A 14,049-nucleotide genomic window follows, 5' to 3' on the forward strand; every position below is an offset into this window, starting at 1 on the left:
TGAACAAGCTGGTGAGGAAGGCTATAGCTACTAGCTCCGTGGTGGAAGTCGAGCTGATGGCAGAGAGGGGGATGAGAAGGAAGCTGGCTGCTATCCGGGAGAATCCCTCCCACGAGCTAAGACGAGCTAGTCAAGATGAGAAGCACGTTCAGTCACAGACTCATACCCCCCGACACTCAACTAACCGCCTCGGCCAGTCCTTCATACCAGCGGCCATCAGGCTCCACAACAGTGGGCAGCGACTGCTGCCAGACATCCAACTACAACTACTAGGAACCTAAAAAGGACAATAATACTACCTTATGCATACTGCACCTTATGTGAATACTGTATACTTCAGTTAGTTAGTTAGTTAATTATATTGATTTGTTATATTGTTTTACTGCTTGTTTGTACTACCTGTACCTACCGCCCCCCCCCCTCCCCCATGCTGCTATTATGCCTGGATTTCCCCAAGGGGATCAATAAAGGAATATCTTATCTTATCTTATCTTATCATCATCATCACCATCATCTTCATCGTCATTATTAACCTGATCACCTCCGCTAATGTATAAATATATATATCCTTTAATATTATGTGAATATAACCACAGATGCTGATACTGATAATAAAATAATAGATATATGTGACAGTACCTTAACACCATCATGTAGATGGGGTTGCTTGCCAGACTGGCGATGAAGCCACCAATAGCGATGATGATGAGAGCAGGCAGGAAGAGGTGAGAGCAGCTCTTGGGACAGGAGCCAGGGTGGACGCTGCCCCTGCCAGCCCCGCCAGCGCCCCCTGTAGGAGATTGATTGAACATTTTATTAACAGATTGCAGAATGGGTACAATTCTGTTAAGGGGATTACATCAGGGTCCCCCATTTTCAATTCATCATAACATATATGACATACATGACATACAGATAGACAGTACTGCTACATCTATACATTTATGACATACCAGATCTACAAATATACAGTACTGTTTAGGAGTACAAAAAGAGTCTTGAAGAGACCTTCAAATGTCAACTGATTACATTTACATTTAGTCATTTATTTTAGCTGACGATTTTCTGTGTCAAATTCAATGACTCCTGTTAATTCCAGCCGCAATTCTCGTCCAATGCTAGAATTACAGATATAAGGAGAGAGGGGGGTTGTGTCATCGTAGAAACATTAGAACATGGCTTTCCCGTTTCCATGGAAAACAAAGCGCATTGTAAGAAGTAGCGCTTGTCTCCCAGTGTTGAATAACCTGAGAATGTCAGGGCTGTGATCCATCCTCTTATTATTATTCTAGTTTAGAATGTTGGGGCTGTGATCCATCCTCTTATTATTATTCTAGTTTAGAATGTCAGGGTTCTGATCTATCCTCTTATTATTCTTATTATAGTTAACACTAGCACAGCCGACAAGGGGTCAAATGACCCCTAGGCATTTTCAATAAATGTATCCTCGTCACTCGGTCGAGCTCCAGCTCTGTCACTCAATGACTTTTCCTAAAAGTACCCATTTTATCTGGCACGGTTTCTGAAATTTCAAAATGACTTCAGGAAAATGTAATTAGAACGTTATTCCACTATATGGAATATATATGTGGAAAGTCACAGCACTTTGCGAGCGTCTAGCGCAGGGGTGGCCAACCCATGGCTTGCGAGCCGCATGTGGCTCTTTGCCCGTCAATGTGTGGCTCTTCCATCCAAAATGTAAAATGTTTTTAAATTAAAAATTAAATTAAAACTCTGATCTATCCTCTTATTATTCTTATTCTAGTTTAGAATGTCAGGGCTGTGATCCATCCTATTATTATTCTAGTTTAGAATGTCAGGGCTGTGATCCGTCCTCTTATTATTTAGAATATCAGGGATGTGATCTGTCCTCTTATTATTATTATTATTATTATTATTATTATTATTATTATTATTATTATTATTATTATTATTATTATTATTATTATTATTATTATTATTATTATTATTATTATTATTATTATTATTATTATTATTATTATTATTATTATTATTATTATTATTATTATTATTATTATTATTATTATTATTATTATTATTATTATTATTATTATTATTATTATTATTATTATTATTATTGTTTAGAATGTCAGGGCCGTGATCCATTCTCTTATTATTATTCTAGTTCAGAATGCCAGGGCTGTGATCTGTCCTCTTATTATTATTCTAGTTCAGAATGTGAGCTGTGATCTGTCCTCTTATTATTATTCTAGTTTAGAATGTGGGCTGTGAGTACAGTAGAGACAGGATGTTGACAGTAGCTGGTTGAGTTACCTCGTCCTCCAGCACCGCTCACACAGCTGCACATGGTGTAGTTCTGGAGGAGAAGCACGGGTCATACATGCTGAATAACAGCTGTGATCCAAAGAGCGTCACAACGTATGCCTCACATTCACCTGTTCACTCACACATTCACACACAAGTGCCTTGCTCAAGGACACTTCGACATGCTTGCCGGTGTATGCTGCATGTGCATGAGAGAGAGAGAGAGAGAGAGAGAGAGAGAGAGAGAGAGAGAGAGAGAGAGAGAGAGAGAGAGAGAGAGAGAGAGAGAGAGAGAGAGAGAGAGAGAGAAGAGAGGTAGGGTCCTCTACCTGGACCAGGTGAGGGTTGTCTGGGTGGACGGTGGCGTTGGTGCAGCCGGCCTGGCAGGGAGAGGTGAACTCTGAGCCGTCCTCTCCACACACCGGGTTAAACACTGCATTCTCGCACGAGCAGTTGGCGTTACACTCAGACACAGAGCTGCGGACATCACACGTACAAAAGCTTTATTGCTCCTGAGAGGGTCGAATGCTGGATAGAGCTGGGGAACATACAAGTAATTTAAACCTGCACTATGTGACTTTGTCATGAAAAGACTTCGGGGTGAACAAGAGAAACACCTCCCAACAGAGATGCAGTCATTCATAGTCATTCTGTGGAAGCCATCTTGGATGTAGTGAAAGATGGTGTAGGTTCTGTGGTATGCTATATAAAGAGGCTGACTCAGTCAGGGAAGAGGGTAGGGAACATGAATTATTGAGACTGAAGGACCGTGGCTCCCTGGGAAGTCTTACAGACACGTGACACGTCACACAGCTGTATATACTGGATTGATTGACATTTTTGTTGATGCATTGCTCATATATCAACATGTAGCAACCGTTTTGCACATAGCAACCGCTGTCTCTTCCAACATGGAGGACAATGGTCCATTTGAAATCGCATCCTAATGCTTTCCAATCAGGTTTTGCTCTAAACTCCACCACATATCACGTCGTACCGCCGTGGCCTCAGATATCGCGCTGTTATTGGCTAAGGTGCTCTCAATGCTGGCTTCCCTCTCTCTACAGTTTGTCAGCCTCAATCTGTTAGCTGGTTTGAAATCAGTGAATAATGATTAGACAGAATGTTCGTTAAAATAGCTAACTAGCTACTTCCTTGTCTCAGCAATTTCGGCCAACAGATTTACATTAGTGGCGCTAGCATAACATTAGCTCCATCATCAGTGCTACTGACAGGCTCCATGGCCTCCTACATTCCTTGTAAAACAGGGACAAATACAAAAATGAGGAATGAAAGACTATTATTAGCCTACTGAAATATCATCATTCATCAAAAATCTGGGAATGTTTTCATATTATGAAAGACTACGTACTATTTTTTATTGTAGACCTAGGAATAATGTAGTTACCAGGACAACAGCGCTAACGGTAGCTCTGTGGTCAGCCAGGGCTTGAATAACGTAGCTACCAGGACAACAACGCTAATGTTAGCTCCTGTCAGCCAGGGCTTAAATAACGTAGCTACCAGGACAACAACGCTAACGTTAGTTCCTGTCAGCCAGGGCTTGAATAACGTAGTTACCAGGACAACAACACTAACGTTAGCTCCTGTCAGCCAGGGCTTGAATAACGTAGCTACCAGGACAACAACGCTAACGTTAGCTCCTGTCAGCCAGGGCTTGAATAACGTAGCTACCAGGACAACAACCCTAACGTTAGCTCCTGTCAGCCAGGGCTTGAATAACGTAGTTACCAGGACAACAACACTAACGTTAGCTCCTGTCAGCCAGGGCTTGAAAATGTAGTTACCAGGACAACAACACTAACGTTATCTCTGTGGTCAGCCAGGGCTTGAATAACGTAGCTACCAGGACAACAACACTAATGTTAGCTCTGTGGTCAGCCAGAGCTTGAATACGGTAGTTACCAGGACAACAACTCTAATGTTATCTCTGTGGTCAGCCAGGGCTTGAATAACGTAGCTACCAGGACAACAACACTAATGTTAGCTCTGTGGTCAGCCAGAGCTTGAATACGGTAGTTACCAGGACAACAACTCTAATGTTATCTCTGTGGTCAGCCAGGGCTTGAATAACGTAGCTACCAGGACAACAACACTAATGTTAGCTCTGTGGTCAGCCAGAGCTTGAATACGGTAGTTACCAGGACAACAACTCTAATGTTATCTCTGTGGTCAGCCAGGGCTTGAATAACGTAGCTACCAGGACAACAACACTAATGTTAGCTCTGTGGTCAGCCAGAGCTTGAATACGGTAGTTACCAGGACAACAACTCTAATGTTAGCTCTGTGGTCAGCCAGGGCTTGAATAATGTAGCTACTGTACCAGTAAAATCACAAAAGCCCATCTGTAGTTGGTGCTGTGAGGTCACTACATGTAGGCCAAACTTGTGGCACGTGCACACATAGAGCCCAAGGGGTGCTTGAGCACCTGCCTTTTTGAGCCTCATAAAAAAAGTGCCCTTTTCCAAAGTCCTGTGCACGTCCTGTGTGGGAATAGTTAAGGAGACTATAAAAGAAGGACGGTTCTATGCTCTGCTCGTGCCAGACTTTGGTGTCAGTTCTATTGAAGTCTGTATTAAAATGCAAAGTATGCAAGCTGTCTGAGTAATGATATCAACCAATATAACGTTAGCTACTGTAGTTGACCCTTCCTTCTTTTTATAGTTTCCTTGGGAATAGTAGACACACCTGTTGGACCAACCCGGCAGAGCAGCGTTGACCCCCGCCACCCTCTGAGTGGAACAGCCCAGGAAGAAGAGAGGCAGGCAGAGAGACACGGCCAGGGTGAGAGGCACGGCACACAGCCAGGGCAGGATCCTCACAGAGGGCCGGAGGCGCTTCATCATCACCCCTCCCAGGAGCAGCCCCATGGCCGCCAGGGGCAGGTTGATGGACCCTGGAAGACACACACGACATAGACTCTGGCAAAACACAACACAGGACTCCACCTCAAACTGTGTTTCTATCAACACATGGTTGATTTTCCACATGGCCGCCATGCACCCGTGTGTGTTTAATTAAAGCTGCAATAACTATTTTCCAACCACTAGGGGGCCACGTATCACCACTATACTTACACAAACTGTTTTCCCAAAACGAAAACCTTGTCACGTATACACATACAAATGGGACAATCTTGTTGTAAGATAAGAAAATAATTGTTTTGTGCCTGAATTACAAGATTTGACAGGGTTGATTTAGTAGGACACCATGACACAACAAGACCTTCTGATAGCGGGTTGACTGAGTAGGACACCATGACTCAATGAAACCTTCTGATAGCAGGGTTGACTGATTAGACACCATGACTCAATGAGACCTGAGAAGTTTTGAAAATGTGAAAAATACTGTTGGAAAATACTAGTCACTGCAGCATGTTCCTACAGGGGAGAGAACGACAACTGTCAATTACAGTAATATTATAATAATAATAATATATATTTTTAAATAGGCAACATTGGAGAAATACAATTTTGTCTGAACACCAACGATGTGTCTGTGTCGGGTGTGTATATGTGACTTTTTGTTGACAGAATCTGGCTATGGGGCGACAATAATGTGGTCAAGAGGCATGGTTTCTATCTTTAGCCTTTGGCGTGGTTTATTATTCACATGGTAAAGCAGCAGCACATGAGTTCTCCTCTCCGTGAGAGGCAGGTGGGGAAAGAGGTAGAGGGGGAGGAGACATTTCCTTAAATACTCGCCACCTGGTGGCAGCATTAGTGGCTCCGCCTAGAGCGCCCTCTAGTGGAAACAGTTATATATACAGTTAGACAGTTACTTGCAATCCTACATAGAACCTCTAACTTTAACACTTTTATTGGTAAATGCGTCTAGATAACCGTCTCCTAGATGACATCATGTATATAAAGGATCTGACCCATTAGCAGGCTGCTGTAAGAGGGCATGGCTCCGTACTGATGACATCATGTATATAAAGGTTCTGACCCATTAGCAGGCCGCTGTAGGAGGGCGTGGCTCTGTACTGATGACATCATGTATATAAAGGTTCTGACCCATTAGCAGGCTGCTGTAGGAGGGCGTGGCTCTGTACTGATGACATCATGTATATAAAGGTTCTGACCCATTAGCAGGTTGCTGTAGGAAGGCGTGGCTCCGTACTGGTGCTCCAGATACTTGCTGAGGAAGGTGGCCAGGCCAGCGATGGAGGAAGAGTAGCAACACTGAGACAGGACCAGCAGGAGGAAGACCGGACGCAGTAACATCCTCAGTAACAGGACTGGGAACTCTGGGATGGATATATAGTTAAATAGATAGATAGCTAGATAGATAGATAGATAGATAGATAGCTAGATAGATAGCTAGATAGATAGATAGATAGATAGATAGATAGATAGATAGATAGATAGATAGATAGATAGATAGATAGATAGATAGATAGATAGATAGATAGATAGATAGATAGATAGATAGATAGATAGATAGATAGATAGATAGATAGATAGATAGATAGATAGATAGATAGATAGATAGATAGATAGATAGATAGATAGATAGATAGATAGATAGATAGATAGATAGATAGATAGATAGATAGATAGATAGATAGATAGATAGATAGATAGATAGATTCTTACTCTTTAGAAACTCAGTCAGAGACGTCTCAGTCCGAGATTTCTTTGGATCATCTTTAATTGAGTCATCATCAGCAGTATTGGGTGCCTTGAAAACAAACAAACAAACAAACAAGCAAACATAAACCACTGTCTCACAAGCATCATCAAACTGTGATGTCGTTACATTGTGATGTCATAGCAAATTCGCCAAGCTCCCGCCCTGATTTGGAGAGGATTTATTAGCTTTATCAAGCCAGAAAAAAAATCTTGCATGCGTTGTGAAATATGCTTTTCTTTTCTGGTTCGCTAGGCTAGGAGACAAGAACTTCAAAACTAGAACTAGTTCTAAAATCAGAACCCAGACAAATTCAATGTCTACATGTTTTTAGCTCAGTCACAATTAGCCACTCTGTCCCTAGTGGCAGCTCACATCCCTTGCACTTTGTGTAATGTTAGCTTCACATCTATGACACTGTATGTCCTTGTTAAACTGGCCCTTGTCTTTGGTCTAGAATATCTTGACCATGTTCTTATAAAGGCCCTTGTCTTTGGTCTAGAATATCTTGGCCTTGTTCTTATAAAGGCCATTGTCTTTGGTCTAGAATATCTTAACCTTGTTCTTATAAAGGTCCTTGTCTTTGGTCTAGAATATCTTGACCTTGTTCTTATAAAGGTCCTTGTCTTTGGTCTAGAACATCTTCTTATAAAGGTCCTTGTCTTTGGTCTAGAAGCTCTTAACCTTGTTCTTATAAAGGTCCTTGTCTTTGGTCTAGAATATCTTGACCATGTTCTTATAAAGGTCCTTGTCTTTGGTCTAGAATATCATAACCTTGTTCTTATAAAGGTCCTTGTCTTTGGTCTAGAATATCATAACCTTGTTCTTATAAAGGTCCTTGTCTTTGGTCTAGAATATCATAACCTTGTTCTTATAAAGGTCCTTGTCTTTGGTCTAGAAGCTCTTGACCTTGTTCTTATACAGTTCCTTGTCTTTGGTCTAGAAGCTCTTGACCTTGTTCTTATAAAGGTCCTTGTCTTTGGTCTAGAAGCTCTTGACCTTGTTCTTATACAGTTCCTTGTCTTTTGTCTTTATACTGTTCCTTGTCTCTATACCTTGTTCTTATACTGGTCCTTGTCTCTAGACCTTGTTCTTATAATTATTTTGTCTTTGGGCTAGATCTTGTTTTTAAACAGGACGTTGTCCTCGATCTAGACCTAATTTTTAAACCAGACTTTGACTTCAATCTAGATCTTATGTTTTAAACTGGACCTTGTCTTCAGACTGGACTCTGTCTCTGGGGAAGAAGAAGTATGGTATGGAGGCCAGAGCCAGACATCCAGAGGACACCAGCATCCCCATCCACCAGGCCCCCACCCAGCGAGGGTCTGACGGGCGCAAGTCCCTGGGACTGCCTGGAGACCAAGAACAGATGGACGGTACGATTTTAGTCTCCACTCTGTACACACTGCCTCTCACCAATTGCATTATTGCTGCTGCCAAATAAAAATCCCAGCCTGTTTTTGTTTTGTTTTCTTGAATAATTTGTACGGAATGACATTCCACAAGTGCAAACATTTTAGAATATTCTTAAATGATTGTAGCCATTTTCATACAGATATTTTTAATGAATACCCCTACTTTCTGAAAGATGTTGGACATACCTATCTACTGCCAGTATGGCTTACTACTGTAGTGTATTTATAACTATATCACTGTACATAATAATATAGATAGATAGATAGATAGATAGATAGATAGATAGATAGATAGATAGATAGATAGATAGATAGATAGATAGATAGATAGATAGATAGATAGATAGATAGATAGATAGATAGATAGATAGATAGATAGATAGATAGATAGATAGATAGATAGATAGATAGATAGATAGATAGATAGATAGATAGATAGATAGATAGATAGATAGATAGATAGATAGATAGATAGATAGATAGATAGATAGATAGATAGATAGATAGATAGATAGATAGATAGATAGATAGATAGATAGATAGATAGATAGATAGATAGATAGATAGATAGATAGATAGATAGATAGATAGATAGATAGATAGATAGATAGATAGATAGATAGATAGATAGATAGATAGATAGATAGATAGATAGATAGATAGATAGATAGATAGATAGATAGATAGATAGATAGATAGATAGATAGATAGATAGATAGATAGATAGATAGATAGATAGATAGATAGATAGATAGATAGATAGATAGATAGATAGATAGATAGATAGATAGATAGATAGATAGATAGATAGATAGATAGATAGATAGATAGATAGATAGATAGATAGATAGATAGATAGATAGATAGATAGATAGATAGATAGATAGATAGATAGATAGATAGATAGATAGATAGATAGATAGATAGATAGATAGATAGATAGATAGATAGATAGATAGATAGATAGATAGATAGATAGATAGATAGATAGATAGATAGATAGATAGATAGATAGATAGATAGATAGATAGATAGATAGATAGATAGATAGATAGATAGATAGATAGATAGATAGATAGATAGATAGATAGATAGATAGATAGATAGATAGATAGATAGATAGATAGATAGATAGATAGATAGATAGAGATAAATAGATCATACCTGATCCTAATTTGTCTACATCCACATAGATCCTGAGCATCATGGAACCCAGAATGTAGCCAAACCCTGGTCCGAACACAGAGATGGAGAACATGATGGCTGCAACAAGATGCACACAATACAGTTAAAACACGAAAGTGAAATATGAATGTTGCAATATGTGGGCGAATAGCACCATGTAAGTTACAGAAATGTCCAAAATGTAACTAAAATAAATCCCTAACCTCTTCTACAAGGTCCATTTGCATGTTCTTGGTATCTAGGGACATCTATGGATCTCAGGGAATGTATTCCCAGTGTCAGAAATATTGTCTGTTACTAGGCTTGAGTAAATTGTAATGAACCATAGGAGAATATACATTTTCTTTTTTTCCCTTTCTTTTTCATCTTTGACGGTGAATGCTAAAATTTACTCGACATGAACATTTTAAAAAGAATTGTAAAAAAAATCTAAGCAAATGAATAAAGGGAAGATGATTAAACAGAAAGTTTTGTAGATACATTCACCTTATTATAGCCATGTCGCATATCTATGGATCGGGCCAAATCTCCCCTTTCCAATGGCAGAGTTCAATCTGGATTTAGTATCACCAGGCGTGCAGCAAAAACCGCGAATGAAATCTACTGTAAGTACAGTTACTTGTTTATAATGTAGATTTCTCCGCCATTTTTCATCAGATTGCAACAGGTAGAGAAACAAACTGTGTTCTAATTTATCTCAATAACGTTCAGGTTTGTGGGAGTTAATCCCGAAAAATAAGATAAATAAAAAAGTAAATTGACAGGAGCTGGCTGGAGCTGGCACTAATAACACTTTAACCTATTGGTAAACAAATGTATTGCTGAAAATATACACTTTGAAAAAAAAACGCAATATTAATTCATACAGTCTGTAGAGATGGATTTATGGTGTGATGTCATTGTGGGTCCGGTACTGGACCCATCAGGCTCAAGAAGTGTAAGTTACAGACATTTCCAAAATGTAACAAAAATAAATCCCTAAAAGAGTTTTATTTGCAACAAATGTCTGTGTCTAGTTAAGGACAATGCGTATTGACACTAACGTGTTAACTAAGAACACAGAGAGAATGTGGAATGAAACTAAGCACAACAGACAGGCTTGCATAAGCTGCAGCAGTTAATTAAAGTAGTATTCGCTCACCAAGGTAAAGCGCTGAGTTGCCTGGCTCGGCGAAGTCGTCTATGTAGGAGATGCCAAAGGGCTGGACTGGCACGGTGCCGATACCAAACAGAACCTGAGAGCAGGGAAGACTCCAGTTCACCATATTCACTTCACCGTCATCTTTATAATGTTCACAGATAGCTGGGACCGCATTTTGATGAGCAGACGGTCGATTCTCTGAAAACTATAGCGCGGTGAAAAAACATCTGAGTCGGGCAAGAGTTTGTGATTCTGATAGGGTTCTGATAGGCTTCTGATAGGGTTTTGATAGGTTCTGCCTCCTGTTGGGGTTATTATGTTCTTTAAGTGGCATTTTTACAGTGACGTTTGGAGATTGAAGTGGATGGACACTCCCATACCATCCATCATGGCATCAAAGTCAACCAATATGGAATAAAGTGAATAAGGTGAATAACACTTCTTTACTGCTATCTGACCTTCCTGATTAAGAACTGAACTAATTATGAGAACTGAACTGATTATGAGAACTGAACTGATTATGATAACTAATCCGATTATGAGAACTGAACTGATTATGAGAACTGAACTGATTATGATAACTAAACCGATTATGAGAACTAAACCGATTATGAGAACTGAACTGATTATAAGAACTAAACTGATTATGAGAACTGAACTGATTATGAGAATTGAACTAATTATGAGAACTAATCTGATTATGAGAACTAAACTGATTATGAGAACTAAACTCTATGCATTACTGCCACATATAGCCCTTTCACACCGGCAGGGCTCCGGTTCAGGCTCCGGCTCCATTCTGGAGCCTCTGAACCTTGGTGCTTTCTGGCGAACCAGCCCGCGTTTACACCTATTTAAGCAGAACCAACGTTCCACCGTCCTCCATCATCAACAGGGGGCGTTACTCAGGCGGAAGTAAACACAACAGTGGCAAAATATGCCGTGTGCAAAACAGCTTCAAAGGTTGCACCATGCTGATACATTCAACAGGTAGTGTGGAAGCGATTTGCGACTGATCTCAAAATGAGATTAGATTAAATTGTATTGTCATTATATAGCACAAATACAATACACCATCCAACCGGAGTGGATAAATAAATGCTCCAGAAATAAATAAATGCATAAATGAATAAAATAAAATAAAACTTGTCAAGAGCCAATCGCGTAGTCGTTCAGTATTGACATTACTAAATGAGATGTCATGCTAATATGTCATGTTCTACAGTAGGACTTACTACTGTAATACCTAATAAAACAAGTAATTAGAAACATAGAAGCCTTTGCTGGAACGATTCATTTAGCATGTATACAGTGTGTGTGTGTGTGTGTGTGTGTGTGTGTGTGTGCGTGTGTGTGCGTGTGTGTGTGTGTGTGTGTGTGTGTGTGTGTGTGTGTGTGTGTGTGTGTGTGTGTGTGTGTGTGTGTGTGTGTGTGTGTGTGTGTGTGTGTGTGTGTGTGTGTGTGTGTGTGTGTGCGTGCGTGTGTGTGCGCTCACGGGCTGAGGCTGCCTTACTAAGCCGGTTCTCTTATTTTCGGTCTGAACGTGCCAGCCGGTTCAAGATTAGGTTCAGGAACCGGCACGGAGCCCTGCCGGTGTGAAAGGGCTATTAGTGATCGGGATCAGTAACCTTTACAGAATAACTCTGAGCCTCTAGGTGGCGGTATACACATGAGAACAGTCAATATCTTCTACACACATTGTAGAAGAAGATCGTCTGACTCAAACAACGTCGGGCCACGAGGAACAGGATATTTCAGAAGTACACACTCTATCTCTGTGACATCACTCTATACATCCCTATGACATCACAGATACATCCCTATGACATCACTCCATACAGCTCTCCGGTGCAACCTTACCAACCTTACCTGAGAGGCTGCCAGGATGAGCCACTGGGTCTGGGCCTCGGAGGAGGAGGGGGCGCCCCCCCCCTGATGACACACCAGGGGGCGGAGGAGTTCTCCCTGGTATGCACACGTCCCAGGAGCTACCGCCCCCTGCTGGAGGGTAGAGGTCACACACACACACACACACACACACACACACACACACACACACACACACACACACACACGCATGCACCCACCACACACACACACACACAACACACACACACACACACACACACACACACACACACACACACACACACACACACACACACACACACACACACACACACACACACTCAGACCTACAACAAATTGACTGGATCTACTTTTTCAAAGGTAATACATGTGTGAGGACACATCAAATGCCAAAACAAACACGTACCTTTGACTCAGAAGTGTCTGTTTTATTGAAATCTGCAAAGCATTAATGGTTAATGGTGCATTTATATAGTGCTTTTATCCAAAGTGCTTTACCATTTGTTCCTCACATTTCTACCCATTCACTCACAGACGGCGGAGGCGACCATGCCAGGTGCCGACCTGCTCATCAGGAGAAATTCAAGAGGTCATAAGATGTGTCTTGCACTTTGACACGCTGCCCGGGAGGAGCGGGAATCAAGATCCAGATTACCAGACGACTGCTCTACCTCCCTCACCTCACTGTCGTAGTAGTTTGTTTACTTCAGAAGTATGACATTGGCCCCCAAAAGGAATGGAAGTGAATGAGGAGCCTGACATCTGGGAGGAATGCTGGTGTTGACAGCAGACGACAGGGACAGTATCTCTGTATGTAAACTCAACATAATGTATATGAGGGTAATATCTCAGTTACCTTTGGAGATTAAATAAAGGTTTGAAATGAAATGAATACTGGACCTGGTGTCCTGCTTGTCTAAAGCTGACCAGCTCACTCACTGCATTTACTGTTCATACCACCAATGAAAAACAACAGAAACGAACTAGCTACACTGTATACAGTGACACAGCACAAAGCACTGGAGATAGAGAGAGAGGCAGAGAGACACAGAGAGAGAGAGAGAGAGAGAGAGAGAGAGAGAGAGAGAGAGAGAGAGAGAGAGAGACACACACAGAGAGAGAGACACAGAGACAGAGAGACACACACACAAGAGAGACAGAGAGAGAGAGAGAGAGAGAGAGAGAGAGAGAGAGAGAGAAGAGAGAGAGAGAGAGAGAGAGAGAGAGAGAGAGAGAGAGAGAGAAAGAATTTGTACAGTGTGAGAAGCATCAACCAAATTAAGACATCTGCACGTGGTTCTGGTCAGAACCCTCACCGGCCGACACCGAGCGGTATTGGTAGGGTCTGGACAGGAAGTGAGGTAGGGCCTGAGACGCAGCGGCACATGACATCATCAGACCACCCAGGCCAATCAGACGAGGCCTGTGGACCCGGTTTTCCGAAGTAACTCACAAACACCACCAACACCATGTTCCCCATCTGTAGAGACCAGAAGT

At 41.1% G+C, this 14,049-nt stretch overlaps 1 pseudogene across 1 annotated transcript in view; it reads right to left on the minus strand.

The window, feature by feature from the left end:
- Positions 1–14,049, minus strand: part of LOC311239266 (solute carrier organic anion transporter family member 2A1-like) — a 42,289-nt pseudogene that overhangs the window by 18,082 nt on the left and 10,158 nt on the right. The window contains exons 3-13 of the transcript in view: positions 13,869–14,032; positions 12,553–12,681; positions 10,684–10,777; positions 9,522–9,620; positions 8,152–8,294; positions 6,906–6,990; positions 6,392–6,556; positions 4,996–5,203; positions 2,616–2,763; positions 2,296–2,338; positions 640–790 (exon numbers count right to left, since the gene is read on the minus strand). The product of the transcript in view is annotated as a solute carrier organic anion transporter family member 2A1-like (transcript). The remainder of the gene's footprint in view (positions 1–639; positions 791–2,295; positions 2,339–2,615; positions 2,764–4,995; positions 5,204–6,391; positions 6,557–6,905; positions 6,991–8,151; positions 8,295–9,521; positions 9,621–10,683; positions 10,778–12,552; positions 12,682–13,868; positions 14,033–14,049) is intronic.

This window comes from Notolepis coatsorum (genome assembly GCF_963971535.1).
Source record: "Notolepis coatsorum genome assembly, chromosome: 13".
NCBI classification, from domain to species: Eukaryota; Metazoa; Chordata; class Actinopteri; order Aulopiformes; family Paralepididae; genus Notolepis; species Notolepis coatsorum.